The 23,729-nt window shown below is 39.6% G+C and overlaps 1 protein-coding gene across 1 annotated transcript in view; it reads right to left on the reverse strand.

Annotated features, from left to right (window-relative positions):
* Positions 1-23,729, reverse strand: part of ADAMTSL1 (ADAMTS like 1) — a 755,614-nt gene that overhangs the window by 722,260 nt on the left and 9,625 nt on the right. The gene's annotated exons all lie outside the window — the stretch shown is intronic.

Consider the following 23,729-nt stretch of genomic DNA (forward strand, 5'->3'; position numbering starts at 1 on the left):
ACTACCATTACTCTGAATTCTTTTTCAGGTAGACTGACTATTTCCTCTTCATTTGTTTAGTCTGGTTGGGTTTTGCCTTGCTCCTTCATCTGCTGTGTGTTTCTCTGTCTTCTCATTTGGCTTAACTTACTGTGTTTGGGGTCTCCGTTTCACAGGCTGCTGGTTCGTAGTTCCTGTTGTTTTTGGTGTCTGCTCCCAGTGGGTAAGGTTGGTTTAGTGGGTTGTGTAGGATTCCTGTTGGAGGGGACTGGTGCCTGTGTTCTGGCGGATAAGGCTGGATCTTGTCTTTCTGGTGGGCAGGACCACAACCAGTGGTGTGTTTTGGGGTGTCTGTGAACTCATTATGATTTTAGGCAGCCTCTCTGCTAATGGGTGGGGTTGTGTTCCTGTCTTGCTAGTTGTTTGTCATAGGGTGTCCAGCACTGTAGCTTGCTGGTCCTTGAGTGGAGCTGGGTCTTAGCCTTGAGAAGGAGATCTCTGCGAGAGCTTTCACCGTTTGATATTACATGGGGCCGGGAGGTCTCTGGTGGACCAATGTCCTGAACTTGGCTCTCCCACCTCGGAGGCTCAGGCGTGACACCCAGCCAGAGCACCAAGACCCTGTCAACCACATGGCTCAGAAGAAAAGTGAGATAAAAGAGAAAGAAAGGAAATATAAATAAATAAAACAAAGCTATTAAATTAAAAAAATTATTAAAAATAATAAAATTAAAAAGTAATTAAAAAAAGAAAAAGAAAAGAAAGGAAGAAGAGAACAACCAAACCAAAAATCATATCCTCCAATGATAACAAGCGCTAAAAACTATACTAAAACGCAAACAAACAAAAACAACAAAACAGAACCCTAGACAAATGGCAAAAGCAAAGCTATACAAAGTCACACAAAGAAGCATATACATACACACTCACAAAAAGAGAAATAGGAAAAAAATATATATATATATAAAAAATTTAAAAATTAAGAGAGCACCTAAATCAATAAACAACTCTACCAATGATAATAAGCTCTAAATACTAACCTAAAATAAACATAAAACCAGAAACAAATTAGATGCAGAAAGCAAACCCCAAGTACACAGTTCCTCCCAAAGTCCACCACCTCAATTTTGGGATGATTCATTGTCTATTCAGGTATTCCAGAGATACAGCATACATCAAGTTGATTGTGGATATTTAATCTGCTGCTCCTGAGGCTGCTGGGAGAGATTTCCCTTTCTCTTCTTTGTTTGCACAGATCCTGGGGTTCAGCTTTGGATTTGGACCCGCCTCTGCATGTAGGTCGCCTGAGGCGTCTGTTCCCCGCCCAGACAGGACGGGGTTAAAGGAGCAGCTGATTCGGGGGCTCTGGCTCACTCAGGCCAAGGGTGAGGGAGGGGTACAGAGTGCGGGGTGAGCCTGCGGCAGCAGAGCCCAGCATGACGTTGCAACAGCCTGAGGCACACTGTGTGTTCTCCCGGGGAAGTTGTCCCTGGATCCCGGGACCCTGGCAGTGGCGGGCTGCACAGGCTCCCCGGAAGGGGGGTGTGGATAGTGACCTGTGCTCACACACAGGCTTCTTGGTGGCAGCAGCAGCAGCCTTAGCGTCTCATGCCCGCCTGTGGTGTCTGCACTGATAGCCGTGGCTCACGCCCATCCATGGAGCTCATTTAGGCAGTGTTCTGGATCCCCTCTCCTCGCACACCCCGTAACAATGGTCTCTTGCCTTTTAGGCAGGTCCTGAGTTTTTCCTGGACTCCCTGCCAGCTAGCTGTCGCCCCCTTCAGGCTGTGTTCATGCCAACCCCAGTCCTCTCCCGGCGCTCCGACCGAAGCCCGAGCCTCAACTCCCAGCCCCGCCCACCCCGGCGGGTGAGCAGCCAAGCCTCTCAGGCTGGTAAGTGCTGGTCGGCACCGATCCTCTGTGCAGGAATCTCTCCCCTTTTCCCTCCGCACCCCTGTTGCTGTGCTCTCCTCCGTGGCTCCGAAGCTTCCCCCCACCCATCCCCCATCTCTGCCAGTGAAGGGGCTTCCTAGTGTGTGGAAACCTTTCCTCCTTCACAGCTCCCTCCCAGAGGTGCAGGCCCCATCCCTATTCTTTTGTCTCTGTTTTTCCTTTTTTCTTTTGCCCTACCTAGATACGTGGGGAGTTTATTGCCTTTTGGGAAGTCTGAGGTCTTCTGCCAGCATTCGGTAGGTGTTCTGTAGCAGTTGTTCCACGTGTAGATGTATTTCTGATGTATCTGTGGGGAGGACAGTGATCTCCACGTCTTACCCCTCCGCCATCTTGAAGGCACCCCCTAACTTTTCCCCAGTGTTTCTTTTGCTAATGTGCCAGTCACGGAGGACATGGAGGAGGTGTTATTTCCTTTTCAACTCTGTTTCTAACACATAAATATAGGGCAAAGACTCCTTTTGACCAGATTCTTTCACTGACAGTGTCTGTTTGTGAAGTTTGGACTGAATCTGAGACACACTTGCATTAACCGCTTTGGATCCTGTGGCCTACATAACTTCATTCTCATTTCCTCCAAACTTACCTTTCTGGACAGTCTGTATTTTCCCCTGTCTTTGATTTTCTATTATTTTATTTTTTTCTATCTTATTATATGTGAACTTGTAATCTACCTCAAATCCTTTTTGAGTAAATATGTATATGCACAGATAAATGAGCAAATATGTTTTATTCTCTTGAGGGCTTAGCTCTTACATTTTGGGAATTTTGGTGATCAAATTTCACTTCCAATCCAGTATCCATCCTGAGCCTAGGCTTTTTGGTACAGTTATCGACTTGCCTTTCTCTATCACCCAAACTCCTTCATTACATAGACCCTGCATTCTTTCATTATCATTTAATAGATTTAATATGTATGCCTTTGTGAAGTCACCTTGTCTATCCTTAAAGGAACTTGGCGAAAGCACCAACAGCATCTCTTTGTGCAACCTGGAACCCATGTCTACACAGAAGTGTCAGTGGGTGCATGCAGCCCCTCCCCCATTCTCTCAGCATCCCACTGGAGGTATCCTAGGGCTGAGATGCAGCTGTATGCACTGTGGTGCTGGATTTCAGCAGGGGGCCTCCAGAAGTGTTCACCATCCTCTTTTTATAAAGCGAGCATGGTATGGCCTTGTGGGATTCATGGACGGTTTTGGAACCAAAGTCTAAGCTTGGATATAACCTGATCAGGGGAGAGCTGGGAAAGGTGGCCACCTGACACCTACAGACCCTGGCAGCCCCAGAACCTTGTGTCCCATAATAACTGAGTTTGCATATAACCACTCCTGTTGGGAGGAAGCATCCCTAGTTCCATTTGGCTAATTTCTAGGCATTCTAGAAAGAGCTCTTGGGATCATTTTTCTGCCAATCTGCTTATTTCTATCATCCATCCATCCACCAACCCACTCAGCAAAAGACTGGGTATCTACTCTGTGACAGCATTGGAGACAAAAAACAGACAAGACATGATCCTGGCCTCCAAGGAGTGGATTGAGTCTTAAAGAGGGAAGTGTATACACAAATGAATAAGGGGACAAAAGTGTTCCCAGTGCAAAGGTAGGGGTGTGTTCAGGGTGTGGTGGAGGCATAGAAGAAGAGTCATCCATTCTACCAGGAGTCAGGAAAGCCTTCGTCTGGCTCTTGACAGATGAGGGTGTACCTGCAGGTTGGGCATGAAGGGAGGTTTGGGAGACAGAATAACATTCCAGTGGGCAGATGGGCTTAGAGCAAAAGATGAAGTCCAATGATGGGACCAACTTGAAAGATAATTAGGATATATCAGGGATCACCATTTGTAGGACTGTATACCAGCTCAGCTCAAGACTGAGTGGATTCATTGAAAGGACATTAGCTGAGTTTTATATTAAGTCCCAAACACTAATTTAAGTATTAACATATATTATCTTCAAAACAATTCTTTATATAGCTTTATCTTTTTTGTTCTTTCAAATTAAAGACCAAATAAACCTGTTTAATTAAATTTCTCTTGGTCACACAGCTTATGTTAGAAACAGAATCTTAAACTAACTCTATCTGGGCTTCCCTGGTGGCGCAGTGGTTAGGAATCTGCCTGCCAATGCAGGGGACATGGGTTCGAGCCATGGTTCAGGAAGATCCCACGTGCCACAGAGCAGCTAAGCCTGTGCACCACAACTGCTGAACCTGCGCTCTAGAGCCTGCGAGCCACAACTACTGAGCCCGCGTGCTGCGACTACAGAAAGCCCGTGTGCAGCAACGAAGACCCAATGCAGCCAAAACTAAATAAATAAATTTATTAAAAAAAACCTAACTCTATATGAATCTACATTCATGTTTTCCCTCTATAACTTCATGTTTGTCTGGGAAACACATGGATTTTATCTATTTATTTATAACCCACTTTATTTCATCTATCATAACAATCACTGTAAATTACCCAACGACCACAATCACAATCCTGAGTAAAATGGTAACAGCAAATCATGAGTGATTTTCTTACAAAATACTCTGTTTAGGAAGTATATTAATTTAATATATAAGATTTTTACAAAAGGCAAAAATCCCCTTTTGTTAAATATATACATGTCATGTATTACTGAGTACCTCATCTATATTTTTCACAATAAATTCTCAAAGCAAAAGAAAGATATGGATATTATTATTCTTATTTTGCAGATAGAAAAACTAAAGGTTAATAAGTTTGATAATATATCCAAAGGCATAAAGGCAATAAGTTACAAATCCAGGATCCAAATTTAGGTCATTAAGATTTCAAACCCCATGCTCTTGTATATTATAAGAACAAGACTAGAGGTAACGGAACTTTTTCTACTATTTAATTAGTTTTTACATATTCAAATTCCTGACCTGTTCCCTTCAATTCCTGCTCTGATCTCAACAAAACAAGATGAAAAGTTTTTGAGTCCACTGCTCCTTCTAAGGACAGGATATTGTATAGTCTATAGCAGGGATGATGGGGGCAGAGAAAAAGTGAAAGAGGAATATTCTTAGGAACCTTTCAAAATGTTTGGCAAAATCCAAGTTGACTTTGAATATTAATGAGAAAATATCAAGAGAAGACATGAAAATGGCTAAAAAATGAATAATTGATGAAAGCAACTTAGCATAACAAACCATGCTCCCCCTAATCAGAGATAACATCATCTGACACAGTAGACATACTGGAAGGTTCATGCCTAAGTCATCAAATTTATTGCTCAAGGAGATTCCCAAATAGATACAGCCAAGCATTTCCTTAATAAAGCCAATGTGCTGAATTCATTTCTGGACCAAATTTCACTCTCTGTGGGAAACCAACTTCTTTCCTCAAACTCTGAAACACTGTTTGATAAACTGTCTATGCTTTCAGTTTTTTTTTAAAAAAAAACATCATCTTAAGTTATAGGACATCAAGCAACATAAATTAATTTTCAGAGGGATACAATCAGGAATTTTTCCAGATTGAATACTTCATAGCTTGGTAACATTTCTCAGTGTTGAAAAAGATCAGCAGAGATGAAGACTAGAGCTCCAGCCTCAGAGGTAGCATAATTGTGTTTTTAATTCATGTAAATTATGTGGGTCTGAGGGCCACTGTGTTTATCTCTGGAGAATAAGAAAAGTACATTTAAAGAAGACATCGTAACTGTTCATCCTTATTAGTATTCTATTTTATTTACCTTCTTATTCAATTGCTAGGATCACATAAATAAGAGGAAAAAGAGATATGAACTTTTTTATATGCATTAGGCTAAGTTTTCAACATAAAGATAATTCATTTAGAAAGTATGCCCTGAAGCAGTACTCTATTAATTTACATTCATGTATATGTTGCATTGTTTCCCTAAAAATCAAAATCAAGAGAGGTATGCTATCTGAGTGAACAATTACTGTAGCATAGCAGCCAAAGTCAGGTGATGTGTGCAAAACCCATGTTTGCTGCTGCTAACTTCAATGATAGTACAGAGCAAGAAAGGTATTATATATGGGCTTATTATCCTTGGTATAACTTTTAGGGGTTTCTGATCATTATTGCTCAGGATACTTTCCCAGGATAAAATTAATAGTTATTATAACATATGTAAATACTAACCAATATTTCAAGGACATCTATAGACTCTTTAGGGGGAGGAATTAAAGAGATTTTGACCATTGAAGAAACTGAGGCTAAACATACACTAATGTTTTTGCAGTTAGATTTAGTAAAACCATCTCTGAATCACTCATGCAGATTATTTTCCATACTCTCAGATTTCTGCGTCCCTGTCCTGCTAGGTTGCTTTTCCTAAAATTTTATCAAGGAATCTCCAAGGGGGCCCATCTACTCAGCTTGGTTGGCCTCAGTGGCCAGGTTTCTAAAACTGAGCTTAAATTCATCTATTCCATTGATATCTCTGAGCTTAGTTCCCCAGACTCCAATTTAAAGGAACTCTTCTTTTACGACAAGGCAAAGAGTAAAATAACACACATGCACATACATATACACACCTTCAAATGCAAGTAAACTCACGTTATTTCTTAAATTATTCACATCAGTAGCTCATCTACTTCCCAGCCAACTGGATTTAGTTTAGAGAAACTGGCTTGAGAGGGGGTGTGTGGAAAAGGAATGTAAATCTAGAGAACTCTAACTTCATGCACGATGTGCCTGAACTAAAGCTCTATGCTGTAGATGAGTGGAAAAAGTCCCTGGGATTTGAGTTTTATTACAAAACTTCCACCCAGAGCATGTTACATTCAATGTCCTCAAATACACAAATGTATTTAACTGGTCCTAAACAGAAAATGGAAACTGATATATGAATTGTTTTTTCTTCTAAGGTTTAAAAACATGGTTTTAGCTTTTCATGGGGCAATGTCAATCAGCTAAAATAGTTTCCAAGAATAAAAAGAGAAAGGTATGGAGAAAATCACTTTATCTGGACATCTAATTAACAATTTATCAAACATCTTAACCAAATGAACACATGACTTCCATTTTAGCAAAGGAAATAGAAATAACTTAAAATGGCATTGAAATAAACAAGTTTTCAAGTGTGAAGCTAATGCCTGATGCCCATTACAAATGCGGCTTATGGCTCATGGCGTTTGCTTGCACATAAATTGTCTTACAGTGATGGATTCAACTATCAAACAAAGACTAACAAGTACCAGTTCTTTTGATATTATAAGGCCAAAGAAAACACCAATAAGAGCAATGTCTCCATGCGAATTCATCATTACTTCTTCAGAACCATTTATTAAACTTTCAGCCATGTCCTTACAAGTAGCATGAGACTTGGAATCAGATAACTTATGTTTGTTTCCAGTCCTGCCACTTACTAGCATGTCACTCACTAGCATGTCACTCAGCCCCTTGGCCCTAGTTCCTCATCCATAAAAAGAGGCTATGCAGACCCGATTTTAAGGTTGCCAGGAGGATGAAATGAAATCATGAAAGCACCTAGCACACAGCATGGCACATAGAAGGTCTTCCCAAAGGCAGTTTTGATCCTTACCACCAAAGACAAGGCTATACAGAAGGACAGAGCTGGAGACGTCACCCCGTGGACACTCGAATGCTGGAACAGACAGAACGCTGTCTGTTCTAACAGAAAGGACTAGACACAGCCTACTGGAGGGTAGAACCACTTCACTGGTTAAGAACTGGTAAAATCAAGTGTGCTGGCTATATATTTTACTCCTGCTGGACATTGGTGGCTAAATCTCCCATACCTCCAAAAATAAATAATATAAAATAATATAAATAATAACAGGCACATAACATATGGCAGGCACAGTATTAAGTATTTGTATGTATTATTTAATTTAACCCTCATAATTTATAGGTACTATTATTTTTAAAGGACTAACTGGTTACTAGTCTTCCGTGCATTCTTAACTTGGACATTATGAAGAGGTAGCAATGTCATTTTTTGCTAAGCCAATAATTCCTGAGAAGATTAAGCTCATGGTTCCCTCATTCCTTAGTATTAAGTACTTGAATCATCTGACTCCCCTATTAAGTGAATCATAAGAAATGAGGACTTGGCGGGAAGTAAATGGAGTCCAAACCGGAGAACTTGGGGGTAAGGGAAGTATGAGTGGGCAGCATGGAATGGGGGGTAGGGGAGGGAAGAGGGAAGCAGCAGCAGATGGAAAAGCATGGAGAAGAAAGAAGATGGGGACAGTGGCCTCTGCAGCAGGAGAAGTGAGATTATTCCTCCTCAGGACTCTCTGATCCCCTTGAACTGAGGCTGTCCATTCCCTCGTCAGGTGCCATCCACTCATGGTACAGGGATAGGTGGCGTGAGAAAGCAAGACATCTCAACATTATTATCAGGCCAAGTAGGGGGACCGGTGGAAGGCACCATAAGATGCGTGGGGTCAGAGGGAGAGAAAAGTGCCTTTGAGGCGGCACTTGTGACTTTTGTTAATTTTCTATTCTGTTCACCTCCTTCTATGATAACCACTTGTTCCCCAGCCAACATTGGGAATCTCTTCTCTAGTGGAACTTCTTTTCTACCTTTAAATATGTTCATATTTCTTATTTAATGAAAAATCATCTGACTCTGCCACTCCTTTTCTATCACGGTTTATTCTGCTTTTTTCCCCAGACTAAGAAGAAATCTAAGGTCACTACTTCAGTACCTAAGTTCAAAAGAATGGTCTTTTTTCTTCCCACATCCCTCACCCCTTAGCACCTTATTTTTTTCCCAACTACAATTAAACTCTTGCTCCAATTGTCCTCTTTACTAGGTTTATCGATGAAAACTTTCTAGCCAAACCCAACAGCTCTTCTCTGCTGTAAGTCTGGCAGCCGTTATGGTCCATAGTAATGAGTAGCCACTGAATACAATTAAATGCAGTGTACTGAGTGAGAAGGACAACATGAGGAATTATTAAGCAGATACTTCATCCTCATGGAAAAAATGTGATAAAAGTTAAGTGAGTGCAAACAATTTTAATACAGGGATTGAAACAGTACTGGGCTGGGAGGAAAAGGAAAGGTACATTTAGTCCTCCGCCAAGAAATCCCATAATGGGGGGCTCAGTCAATTGTAGGAAAATTGTGTGAGTTGCCACGCAAGAGGGCTGGCCAAAGAGACAGGCCTGTTCCTTCTCTCTTGATATGCGTGGCAAACTGTGATTTTCTTTCTCCTTCCATTTCTCCATTAACTCTTCTATTTTGTTGGCCCCTCTTCCTTTTAGTTCCTCACATTTACATTTGGACATTATAGCAATACCTGAAACCTAACAGGTGAAAAAAAAAAAGGAAAAGGAGTGGGCATAGGAGAGGCGAGGAGGCCTTTATCCAAGGCAAAGAAGGCTTTCCTTGCTTGCAGTGACATCACTGGTGAAGGCACCATCAACTCCCTTGTTTCTCAGCAAACTGGAACCCTTCATAATACTCCTTTCATCCTGCATATTCTGTGTCACTGGGTCCCCTTGCTTTGTCTGCCATAACATTGTTTCTATATGATTCTTTCCCAGTTTCCTAAACCACTTGAGATTAGGTTGCTACAAATTCCTAGTTATCTTTCTTAATCTCACAACTGATCAGATCATCCTTTAAAAGCCATCCTTTTAAACCATTTAAAATCATTCTCATCTTACAGTGACTTAACAAATATACAGTGACTCTTGAGGTTCAAATACGACCTGGAAAATAGTTTGAATCTGTTGGGAATATGTTCTGAAAGGAATAGAAAACCTGAACAATAGTAGCTTTATTGATTTTGCCCAACAAAAAAACCTTGGAGGACTTCCCTGGTGGTGCAGTGGTTAAGAATCTGCCTGCCAATGCAGGGGACACAGGTTCGAGCCCTGGTCTGGGAAGGTCTCACATGCCGCGGAGCAACTAAGCCCGTGTGCCACAACTACTGAGCCTGCGCTCTAGAGCCTGCGAGATACAACTACTGAGCCCACGTGCCACAACTACTGAAGCCTGTGAGCCACAACTACTGAGCCTGCGTGCCACAACTAGTGAAGCCCGCGCACCTAGAGCCCGTACCCTGCAACAAGAGAAGCCACTACAATGAGAAGCCCGCACACCTCAATGAAGACCCAATGCAATGAAAAATAAATAAATAAATAAATAAAATTTATTTTTAAAATCATTAAAAAAGAAACCTTGGAGAAGGCAATACAGATATGGTACAATGACTCAGTGGTCCCTGGTCCCTTTAATTTCTTCAGCACTTTTTATCTAAATATTCATTATACCCTTCATGTCTGTGGTTAGATAATTCTTGTGTATATTACACATAAAATTAAAATAGGAAGTATATAGAGCAGGAATAATCTACTTTTAAAGTTTGTGTTTAGTGCAGTGCTCGAGGTAAGAGGTACGCAATAAATACATGTTGAATAATAAAACCTTCTAGGAATAGGGTTATATAAATGTTCTAAGTTGGTCAAGCATTTCCTCCTTTCTTTGAAGCCATGCATTGAGTGTTTCTATGTTTTTACATTTTCTTCTGTATCAATTCTTCTTCAGAACATACTCTAAATATTTCCTCAGTCTGGTAAAAATGTAGCACTGAACATCTGTGAAGGGGTTCATAAATTATAGTGAGAGGAATCTAGAAGCGTCTTCTCCAAGAACCAAAGGTCACTCTCATTTACCACTGGAGAATATTATAGCTTCCAAAATCTTACTTCTTTTCTCCAAAAATCATTGTGAAAATTAAATCACAAGAGGGTTCTGCAAGTTTAATGTTCTCCTCAACACTGGACACACATGGCAGGATGAATTTCTGGGCACCACCTCCCATGAAATGTTTACTTTATATTACATTTGATCTGTTAATAATCACAATTCACACAGTTAACTTGATAACATTTCTTTAGTACATTTGAAGAAACTGAAATATAAAGTTTTTGCCCAGATCAGAGAACAGCTTAATTTAAAATTGTGTCTTCCTGAGATGTTCCAATTAACAGCGTTTTCAATAACAAAGTTCGAGGAAACAGGTCTTTCAGGAACACCATTATTGATTTATTAAAATATAGAAGAAGCAGAATAAGTCATTGTAAGAATAGAGAGGGCAGCAACCAAGAATCCATGTATTCCTGTTAGAAAAGTTAAACAATTACTTTGAAGCACAAAGACAGTAAGATGAGAAAATAAAATGACCATTAAAAATATACCACTTTCAGGAAAGACTAAACCATCAATATCAAATATCATGATTCCAGTACAGTTTCCTTCACCACAAATAGATATTAACTGCATTTACCATGGGGCCAGTTACACAATTATGACTAAAATAACAATAAAGTTTCCACTGCAAGATCCTACGATTTCCTTTGATAACTCTCTCCTTTCGAATGCTGTATTATAACTTCAAGAAATGTAGAGAGGCAATATGAGCTGAATAAAATATTTCAAGAAATAAAGACAAGTCTCTGGAATAATAAGCTTCACAAGGCCCTCTAAGAATTGATGCCAGTTGCCACAGTTATTTGCAGTCCTTAAGTGACATCTTAATAAGCAGGCCTGTAGATTCATAGAAGCTGGGTCTCAGTGCTGGGAACTGCATTTTAAGCTGATAATTAGATTCAGGGAAGAAGGCTTCCTGCCAAGGCTGGAGCCCTTAAGTATTTTTTTGAATTCAGGGTTCTGATGCTCAGCTAAGAGGCCTCTCCCTGGTCCCAGGTAACAGGCCACTTTCTCCAGACTGTGGGCTCAATCTGCTAGGCTCCCTGACTGAGGTTTGTGCCTCCAGGGATTGAGGAAAACCAAGGCCTAGTATGGGTGTGTTCTCTGTTGCCAGAGAAACCACCAATCTCCAAGTCATGGTGTCTGGGCCTCCTAGCAAAAGCAGGCCTGTCCTCCTCAGCCCCTTGGGCGGGGAGGCCTGATAAGAGCAGGGCCTCTGGAGACCTGAGGCCTACTCAACGGAAGCTCCTACGAGTAATTTTCTGAGAGTGCATGGGAGGGAGGGACAAGCACACAAGCTAACTTCTTTTTCCCCTCACCCCCATCTGTCAGGCCAGATGACTGTCTGGCAGGCAGCCACCGAGGCAAAATATCAAGGCCTGTTCATAAGCATTCCTCACGGAACCCACTCCCCAACTGGCATCTTCCAGCAGAAATATATGACCAAAATATTTCTTTTGGAGTCCTCTCCTGTTCCCTTTACCACTGTAAAAACGATTATAAGAGGATAATTTTCATCTGCTTATTTGTAGCATCATCCCAGATTTCATGTGGAAATTTGGATTGTTTTGACACCTGCAGGCAGGTTAATAAGAAAAATGAGTAGGCTCATTTGCCCTAGAGGTGTGTCAGAGCAAAACCCACCAGCACTCTGGAATGGCAAAGACATAGCGCCACCTGGTGGTGGGTGGTCAGAACTGTTCTTTGCGGTCTTGCCATGAACACTGATGAGAAGTCACAGTGTGCTGAACCAAAGAGATGGGTTTTAAACCGAATGAAATAAATTTATTTTAAAAAATTAATACGCAATAAAAATTCTTTTGGTCAAATTTCAAAGAACAATTGTAATTCTTCAGCAGGACCCCCATGAATTATTTAATGGGTTCAAATCCAGAGAAGGCTGTCGCTTAGACTCAGGGCCAGAAATTAATTCTTATGTAAATAGCTGAATTCTCTCCTTGTTCAAGGACAATCAGTAAAAGCCTGGCTTGAAATCTGGTTGAAATAGTCACTCTAATTAACAAAATAAAGGATAAAATTCAGACAAGCATAATAACAGCCCTCTGTTTAAAGTACTAGAGTGTGCTGGTCACAATGACAGCTCCTAATCTCCCCCACTGAAAAGTGACTTCCATGGAATAAAGTCAGCTTAGATGGATTTTCCATTTAAATGGTCAAGGATTAAAAGGAGTTGGTTAGACAAGCGTAACTCATTCACATAACATCGCACTTAAAATACACACACACATCATGATATCCTTACAAAAATAAGCTGTCTTCTTATTCACTGGAATTTAAAAGCAAGAGCAGACACTAAACCTTTGACTAATATATGACATAGTTCGAAGTCTATTCATTCCCGTAAATTTCTGAGCTTCTGTGACTATTGTATCACACTATGCAATTTGCAGGGCTGGATCTCCTCAGAGGTTACTTCTACAAAAACATACACTTCATTCGAAACCTGACCCAGCGCATTCCTGTTCTAGATAGATTCATTATGACAACCTTTAATTGGGCACCCTGCCAAAATGCAGCCAGTTTAACAAGGCTGTTTAAATGCAACACATAGACTAAAATGCTTATTTGACTTACTTGTTGAAAATGATTTATTGAATAATAGTTGATAGAGAGTACAAAACTTTTCAAAGGGCAGTTCTCCCAGAGTTGAAAAGTCCACAAAACTGGGCTGCATAAAAGAAGGAATTTGAGAAGTATAAAAAAAATTCCGTACCTTCCAAACAGTTCTGTAATAGAGTAGAAGCCATGTATAATTCTGGGAACTTAAAGAGTTAATTCCTAAGAGAAAATATTTCCTATGAGGCTTTTACTCTGTACAGTTGAGGAACCTATGGGCACAGAGAATGAGAAGGGCATACATATTTCAAACTATATCATATCCCTAACTTTTAAATTAATTTTTTAAAATAAAATGGGGGGGGAAAGGCATTCAATCTTGCCCTCTGGAGTAGTATAAAGACTCCTTAGGTTCACAGGATCTGGCTCGATATAAAGATTTATATTTTGTTGGCAGTTATCTTGAGAAAAATCTTATATAGACATCTCCTAGCCTCCTATAGAGCAAGCTTAGATCAACTGGGAACTTTGCTGCTTTGCAAATTACAATGGCAAAATTTACCTACTAAATATGCTTTGAAAGCTAATGAAATTATAGCACATAAAATTTCAATATAGCTATTCACAGCCATTTGAAGAGCAATTTCCTCTATGATCTCCCTCAGAACAATGCTCTTCTGCCTCCCACTCTCCCACCTCTGGTGGAGGTAATACACAGTTGAGCCTGGCAAGTCCGGAGTGGAACTAATTCCTTCCTCTTAACGCCTGTCTCCAATTAGCTGGTGAGAAATAGAAACGATTTACTTAAGATACGGCTTTTCCCACTTACTCAAGCCTATTATCATTCTCATCCAAGCATCACTCAGCCACTAATTGCCTTGGGAAGCTGTACTGTGCAGTGGTAAAGAGCCCAAACTTGCTAACATAGTGAGCTAAGCAAGTTACTTAATCTTCCTACACCTCAGTCTCCTCACCTGTCAAACAATGTTCATTTCTGCTTCAAATTCTTAGCGTGACTATTGAATGGAAAAAACATGCTAACACGATTTAGGGCTGCCTGGCTCATAACAGTGTCCAATGAATTAATCATCGTCATGTAAACAGGTGAGTAAACATATAAACAAATAACTACAAAACAATGAAATAAAGAAATCATAAAAGGTATGTATAAGACACAGTGAAAGCACCAAGGAGGGTTAACCCATGAATCACCTCTACAATATCCCTGAATCCGTCAGAATAGCTTTGGCAACAAAGTATTCACTACCTCATGGGACATCTCTAATTCCTGCACTATTTTCCCTTAAAAATAAGGCTTAAAAGTCTCTATGATAAGGCTTCCCTGGTGGCGCAGTGGTTGAGAGTCCGCCTGCCGATGCAGGGGACGTGGGTTCGTGCCCTGGTCCGGGAAGATCCCGCATGCCGCGGAGCGGCTAGGCCCGTGAACCACAACTACTGAGCCTGCGCGTCTGGAGCCTGTGCTCTGCAACGGGAGAGGCCACAACGGTGAGAGGCCCGCGTACCGCAGGAAAAAAAAAAAGTCTCTATGATAAAAAATAAAATAAAAGCACACAGCAGTGTAAACCAACTATACTTCAATTTAAAATTAATAAATAAAAGCAAAACCAAAATCTCTAAAAGTTGTCCTCCATTGATTTTTACCCATTTGTCCCCTTTCTTATCCAGTAAAAGTCAAATTCATCTTCTACATGACAGCTATTTGGAAGATAGTTACCATGTTCCCAGACAACAACTTCTCATCTAAGGTCACTAGTGTAGTTCATATTTTCATGGACCAATGAGAAAACAAAACTGGCAAGCCAAATGGAAAGACTCCATAGGCTTCAATTTCCTAAGAAGTGTTAAGTACCAATGCCAACCAATTCCTAATGATGCTGGCACCTACGGTTAAGAGGACACCTGAAGGATGCTCTGACTTCAGTAGCCAAGTTAACATATTAGAGACTTTACATGGGATGGGGGTAGGGGAGCCAGAGAAGGTAGTAGGAATGCCAACTATTTATCATCACTATTAAACAGGCTGTGAGCTCTCCTAGGTCTTTTTTATTTTTCAAGTTCGGGATCCCAGTTTGTTCATCCTGTGCTCCCCTGCACCTAGCTGCCACGATGAATGGTTTTTTTTATCATATATTTTATATACTCTACAGTATCTACCATAATCTCAAATTCTTAAATTTCTGTAACATAAGCAATAGATATCACAGAAAATGTATAAATGACATTTTAAAATATTTATTGAAGCATAGGATAAATACACTGCCTAATTATACACAATATATTCTTATTTCTTTCATAATGACAAACAAGATAAATTATATCTATGAGTTAGCAAATGAGGTCCCTCTCAGCTGTGAGCATGATTGTTCATTTTCCTTCCTTCCTTCTTTCCTATTGCTATACTTACTGGATAATTGTAAATGACAAAATTATTATTTGATCCTTGCTACAAGTGAAAAAACCCCAGATATATTTTTAAAAGTTAATAAATTCTAACTTTCCTCATACACTTGAGAAACCAAATAATCTAGCTGCTCCTTTCATGTTTCTCTATGCTCCTATAAATGAATACATATATTTAAATTTCTTTTTCTTTTCCTTTACTTTTGATCCAAAACAGAGACCATGTTATATACATTTTTGGGCAAGCTTATTCTTTTATTTATTATTATTATATTTAGATATTTAAACCCTTTACATCACTAAATAAATAACTTAAAGAATAAATAATCCCCAACATGAATGCACGGGCAGGTTGTAGTTAAACTTTAGTTCTTTGATTAGATCTAATATAGTTTTTCACAGAGTATCAATATTTTAAATGTATTTAAAGTATAAATACTTTAATTAACTTCAGGGTTCCAGGGATGAGGAGAAAAGCCATGCTTTTACCATCTTCTCTGAGGAATGGACTCCACTAAGAGGAGTTACTAGAAACAGGCTGATGACAAGGGCTTCCTGTTTACCTAGAACTCTGCATGGACAGAAAGCAGTTAGGCCTGAGGTTGAGTTGCTCATCACTCCAACGTGAGTCAGTAACTCGGAACATGACATAACAGTTGCTGATGAAAAGGCAGCATGGTGGCTCAGAAGCATCTTTGCTCTCAAGAGATGACTACTGCTGCTTATAATTAAGTGATTTCCATCGAAATATTCCAGAGTTAGATGTGGGATCTAGTCAAAAGTCTTTGCTCTCAGTCCTGATTTCACCATTCATCAGTTATGGGACACTGGGCAACTCCATCCTTCAATAATCAATAAGTGTGTGTGTGTGTGTGTGTGTGTGTGTGTGTGTGTGTGTGGTGTCTTTGTATGTGTGTACTATATAGCAATAGGAGACACTGCTGACATGACGTGAGGATAATACCTATTTCCCAGGATGACCAAGAAGATCAAAGGACTGGCTGCAATGAAAAGTGCTTTGTAAACTGAAATGGGATCCCACATCCAAACTATATAAAGGGATCCTTCTCAAAATCCTCATCTTATGGACTTTATAAACATGTTTGCAGCTGGTTTTTTTTTTAACAGCACCATTCACAAAAAATATTGCAACAAAATTGTCCTACAGTCTGTCAAAGGGGTTGATGGTGTATAGTCTACTTCTATGGTAGAGAATATTATCCCCATTTTACAACTGCTAAAACTAAATCTCAGGTGACATGACTAGTAGGTGTTTGAGCTGGAAGTAGATTACAGGGCTTCAGTATCTACAGAATCCAGAGCATTTCCAATATTTACTCACATGACCCCTTCCTACTCCAAATCTCATGGGATGCAGAGAAGACTATGAAAAAATCACCTCAAGCAGATTTATGGCATGGTTATAAAAATATGCTTGGACTTTGGGTCTTTTTAATAAGAAACAGATGGTGGTTGTTTTTTCTCTTACTAGCTCTTCCATAGACCAAGACAACTCTCTCCCTCCTGTACCCTGTAAGCCAAAGGAAAAAACAACCTACAGTCCACCACCACATCAGCCATTCTTCATTGCTTCCAATTCCAGGTACTTTTCCTGCCCAGAAACAGAGGCCAAACTGTCCACAGGTTACATGGACAAGTGATACTTGAATTTTTAGCTCAAGTATTTATTCATAACTTAAAATTCTCACTTCAGATTCTATAAGCATTCTGACATATCACATTGTGAGAAAGGCATATGTAACTCTGATAATAAACACTTATTTTATGATCTCTTTGAATTAATCCTAGACTAAATATCAAATTCTCAAATAATTCCAAGATCTGTGGTCAAACATATCCAATGCTACATCAATGATTATGAAATTTTTTTCATGACTGTTATTACATAGACCGCTATCTTCTTGCACAGAATATATTTTACATGATATACCCTCTTCTTGTGGATTCAGAGTGATAACTATGAATACCATTTACTGTTCAGTTATGCCTTCAGAGATTATTCTGTGTATAAGGCTACTGGTTTCTGAGATAACTTGTTTCAGACAGTTATGTGATATTTTTGAGCTCATATCTTTTGTTCTTGTATCTCGTATCTTTTATGTTTTCATATCTTTTGTTTTCTTACCTGTCAGTTGTCTCTTCTCTTGTTGCAATCAAAACCTGTTTCATGTAGCAATACCTCTCTTTTATAGCTTAAGAAACAAATTGTGTTAGCTTGCTATGCTGTGTAACAACTACCACAAACTTAAAGGCTGAAAACAATACACATTCATTATCTCACAGTTTCTGTGGGTCAGAGGTCTGGGTATGGCTTAGCTGGGTCCTCTGCAAGGCTGCAAAGTACCAGTCAGGGTTGGCTTCTCATCTGGTGGCTCATCTGGGGAAGGGTCCACTTCTGGGCTTATAGGCTGTTAGCAGAATTCATTTCCTCTGTCTATAGGACTCATGATGGCTTGTTTCTTCAAAGCCAGCAAGAAGGAGAGCAAGACTCTCAAGTTAGTCTTCTAGCAAGGTGGAATCTTATGTAACATAATCACAGGAATAACATCCTATCGCTTTTGCCATGTTCTACTAGCTAGAAGCAAGTCACTGGTCCTGCCCAAATTCAAGGGAAAGGAATTATACAAGGCCATAAATACCAGGAGTTAGGGAACATGGAGGTTACTTTAAAATCTGACCAACCACACCAATTAATCCACTTAAGATCAAGCACAAAGTTAGAATAATACACTCAAAACAAGAGACCAAGGGGCCTTTGTGAGTCAACTATAACTATTTTTAGGACGTCATTTTACTTATTTTCTGATTTTTGACCATGTTCTGGATAGTCCAGGCTATTCAGTATGTGATTTTCGCATATATGGACACTTTTTCAAGGAATAACTTTCAAAGAATAACAGTGTTGCCTCCTATTTTCTTTCTTCTCTAGATAGGTTGTGGAAATGCTGGCCAATTCACTGGCATTCCTACATTAAAACAGCTTGTTATTAAGTAGGTTGAGTCTCTCTCTGGTGACTGCTCAGTTACTAAAGACTGCCTAAGCACCATACTTGGTCAGGACCAGGCGTTTGCTGTTATGAAATTCCCAAGATACTAGGCAAAGTAAAAGTAGGAATCTTCCTTCTCTGACTCCTGAAAAATAGGAAGATTATGCTCTTAGGCTCTGTGCTGTTTGACTACCAATGAAATATTTTGATATTGGTAGGTAAGGATTAAAAAGTCCTTGTAAAGGTTCTGTGTAGGAAATCCTTGCAAAATCCTACATAAATGAACAAAATTGACATCTCCTTCACCATACCCACCAGTCTGTAACTTGTTTAAATTAGTTTCTTCTTCCAGGAATTAAAAGGTCAGATCCCTATGCCTTCTTTGGTACCGTGGGTAGAGCTCATAGGCATCAAATTTAATGTGCATAACTCTTTTAGACCAAAGTTGCTATCAGACTTTAATTTTTTTTTTTTTTCTGAGCAGTTATTTGGAGAACAAGAAATGTATGCAGTGGAATGAACTTTGGATTTCATTCAAAGAAAATCAAATGCTTGTCACTTCTGTCAGCATTTTTTACATTTAGGAATTATTTGTTGGATGATGAAATAATCTCTCCCTCTTTTAGACAACACTGGGGAACAAGGCAACAGGGCAAGTTTATTCTAATTCCAAATCCTATCTGTAAAACAATATCTCTTATTTTAAATCACAGTTAAAATGGTTTTTTCCCTAGTCGTGGTATTTAATTATTTTGTGCTCATTAGAACTATAACATTTAATTCCACAGTGCAAATTCAAAATAGTAGAGACTTTAGCAGTACAAGAATCTTCAAAACTCAACTGGAACAATGAAATTATGTCCAAAGTCACCCAATCTGTAAATAAAACCTGGCTAATTCATTTTTATATGATTTACGGAATTTTGCACATAAGTTAGTACAGTGGAATAATCATTTGAGATATTAACTGATTTTTTTCATTTGCTCCACAAGATATGGGGGTCGCCATTAAACCCAAGTAAAAGAGTATCAGACCACAACAGAACAAAGATGTTGAATTCCTGAGTTCTAAATTCAAATGCTGAAGTTCAGGTTAAAAATCCAATATTTGATAGTAGATGTGATCTAGTATACCATGTTTTCCCCATGCATCCTTCTCCTAACTACCTCCACATGATGAGACCCTTCTATGGAAGCTGAGGAGGTAGAGTATGGAGAGAATTCAAGACAGTGAGACAAGTCTGGAAATTGGATGCCCTTCTCACCCACCAGAAAGAGTCTTGCTTGGGAAAAAGGGTAGCAAGTACCCCTACTTTAAGTGTGGGGATCTTACAGAAGAAAAGACGTTGCCCACTTTGTCTCAGAGGAAGGGGATGTCAGGCATCCGAGAAAAGTCCTCATGTCACCCTGGTGGCCAGAGTAGAAATGGTGGTATGACGTACAAATCGAGGAATGAAAGAGGCAACTCACATGTCCACACCCTCAACTCTGGTTTCATTTGGCTCTAGAGTAGCATCTAAAATATCCTATGGATTCCAGAGGGACTCAGGGATTATCAGGGAAAGGAAATGGTGGCCTGTCTGCCAGAATGTTTATCGTTGATAATGCTTAGTCAGATGGACAAGACCTGGACAGTTCCCAGCAGGAATGTGATGGGTGAGGCTGCTCCTGGGCAGGGAGGTAGTAGCAAGGATCCAGAGCTCAGTCAGCACTGGCAGGAGGTCCAGGCTGCCTTTCCCTCCACCACAAGTTTTCTTTTGAGCGGCCATAAACCTCATCTATGCCAAGAACCAGTGGGATGAGTAACATCTTGAGTGAGAGGCCAGGTTAGAATCATATACCATGCACCTTTCGCCTCTTCTCTGTGGTGTTATTTATACCTGCTTCTCAGATAATGAGGATGGGTGTGCATACAACAGACAAACAATTGTGCACCCAAATTACTAACTCAGACTAAATTTACCTGCAAGGGACTGAATTAACTTCCTGCATCAGACCAAACAGAGTGGTGTGAGAAAAACTAAATTTGATTACAAAAAGAACCGAAGTTACTCTTTTGCACACCTGAGTGTGGGACTCACATTTATACCCACCACATCTGTATTTGAGTAGGCACAATTATAAATTCTGAAATACTTTTAAAAATGTGCCAGAACCATTCTATTTCTTTGGAGATAATGGATATTCCTTAAAGAAGCCAGGTAAAGAGTCTTACTGTCTTTCCATTAAAACCATCCTTTTATTATATCTCTGTTGAGATCATGTGTCCCTATATGAAATTAAGATATCTGAACAATTTTCATCCTAATGTTTGCCCTAAGATAGTCACAGAGTAAGTCAAATGATGGTATGGAATCAGATATGCCATAAATACAAAAACATCCACTTTTCATAGTATAAGGCAGCACCCATCTAAAGAAAACACTCAAAGTTATACTTCTACGAATATGTAAATTTCCCCAAGTTTTGATGTGTTCAGCCCATCCATGTACCCTGATTACATACAAAAGAGCTCCATGTACACACATTTTGAAAGAGAATATTTCTGCTCCAAGGTAGGACTGCCCAAGCTTTAAACTGCCTTAAAAAATAAATGTGAAAAAATAAATCTTCAGATTCACATGTATTGTTTAATTATAGCAATAAGAGTGCAATAAACATCTGTACCCTAAATGGTCAGAAAACTGCAAACAACTTCAATTTTAAAAGAAGATGCTATGCCTGTCAAAAGCAAACCATGCACTTACCAGGACCATAACGGATCATCCGGAAGAAAAAAGTGAAAGAAATTTGTCTTATTGTATCAGGTGAGGTTTGATAAAGGAAGTATGTGCTTTAAATATCTAATTAAAAGCAAGGCTGGCATAGCAGGTCACCTTCCTCAGCTGTGTGTGTGTGTGTGTGTGTGTGTGTGTGTGTGTGTGCGCGTGCGCACGCGCACGTGCATGTGGCTTGACAATTGATCTCATGTTCCTAATTACTCCAGGAGAGCATTTTAGTATGAAAATGAATAAGGCAATCCTGACACAGATGCCGTCCAGTCCTGCTTCATAAGATCACTTGAAAAACTATCATCACATATCATTTTTATATTATAAAAATCACAAAATCCGTCAAAGATGATGACGCCTTCCTCCAAACCAGAGAGTTCACTTTTGACAGCAAGAGAAAGCCTTTCAACGTAGTGTAGCAGTTAAGAGGATGGAGCATGGACCCAGACGACTGGATCTGAAACAAGGCTCTACTCCATACAAAGGGTGTGACCTTGGCAAGTTAGTTAACCAACAGGGGCCTCAGTTTTCTCATAAGATTATCTTGGTATTATCTAAAATGTTTGCTATTATGATTCTCATATACATAACAAACAGAGCCAGTATCTGAGAGATGATAAATATTTGCTGTCGCTATACTCATAGCCATCACCATCAGCACCAAATGCTCCACAGTTCAGCCAGTTATCCTGCATTTTCCTTCCACTACAGCACCAGGCAGAGAGTCCTGGTGTGGGGGGCAGCTGTCCTTACAGAAAAGAGAACCACTGAGACATGCTGTGATAGCCTTTGCTGTCTCTTTTGAGCTACCCTCCTTACATTCTGGGAAATACAGATTTTTACATCTGTGTCCTCTCCTCTTAGATTGAAACTTATAGACTACAAATTTTTGTAATTGAGTTGTAACGCATGTACTATAAAATTCACCATTTTTAAGTGTACAGTTCAGTGGTTCTTAGTATTCTGTGCAACCATCACCACTAATGCCAAAACAATTTAATCACCGTCCAAAATACAAAAGCCACTGGGAAATGAATTTCGCATTCAGTATGCAAACTGTGGTAATTTATTACAATTATTGTTTCACCTAGTATCTCACTGTGGGTGAAAATCTTAGCTGCTCACTTCAGAATTTATTGTCCCTTCTTCCTTAAACTTCCTTAAAACATGGCTGCACCGTGTAAAGACTGCATGGCTCAGATTCCCCTGCACCTAGGCATGGCTCGGTAACTAAGCCCTTACCAGTGAGCTATTAAAGGAAATACTAAGTGGCAGCTTCTGGGAAAGCCCTCGTGAGCCCGCTGGTTTATGCCTTTTTCTTCATTAGCACCTTATTGTTTGTCCCTTCCTCCCTCTCATTGCCTAGAATGAGCATAATGGCAAGAGCTCTGGTAGCCATTTAGTATCACAACGTACCCAACACAAGGGGAGTCAGAGGCTAGAAGGATTTAGGAGAAAAATAGAATGAGCCTGGGTCCCTAGTACCTTTGATCATAATGAATCTGAAATTTTTCTCTCTAGAAAACTTCTCTTATGTAAGAGAGAAGCAAATATCTCTATTTGGGGAGCTTTCAGTCACGTACAGTAAATTTGCTACTAAATGACACAACCTTTTAGCCATATTCCCATCAGGGTCATACATTTTGAGGTGCCAAGAAGGTAGAGTACTTAAAAAGCTAAAGCCAAGCTTTTTTGCTCTTCGTAAGAATTATACCAAATTGGAGTTCAGCACAGGACACCATAGTTTTCAGCAACTTATTTAGCTTAGCCTCCTGTGTATATTCTCCATACACTCACTAATTCATACTTTGGGGCCTGTGTAATACATGAAGATCAACAGTCCCCATAGAAACTTGGAATACTAACCAACAATGGTTAAGTAGTCTACTAAATTGTACTTTCTAACTGGAGGCAAGCAGACATTTGAACATACATAATCCACACTTGAACCCATTGAAGGGCAATGGAGAATGCAAAGCCACAACTCTATGTGGGAATCTAACTGAAAACTACAATAAAATAAGGTCCACCTGAAATGCTGTATTTTCAGCAGCTCCTTTGAATCTGCTTCATATATGTATAATCAGGTTCAACGTTTAAAAAAATAAATCAAGTGCTATTTCTGAAGACTTTCTTATTAAAAGGATGAGGTATCCTAAAGTGATACCTATAATCTAAGCATTCTGCCATTACTCTGGTGAGCTTACCTAAAAACAAAACATTTCAACAGAATTAAAATGTCACTGTTCCAAACTCCTAGAGAGTCAGGACATTTCAACTTATCTTTATATTCCCTGGTAGCACCTAGACTAGTGTGTTGAATATAGTAGGTGCTGAGATGAATCAGTATTCTTCATG

The sequence above is a fragment of the Monodon monoceros genome, unplaced genomic scaffold (genome assembly GCF_005190385.1).
Source record: "Monodon monoceros isolate NGI ecotype Baffin Bay Population unplaced genomic scaffold, NGI_Narwhal_1 Super_Scaffold_5, whole genome shotgun sequence".
Lineage (NCBI taxonomy): Eukaryota > Metazoa > Chordata > Mammalia > Artiodactyla > Monodontidae > Monodon > Monodon monoceros.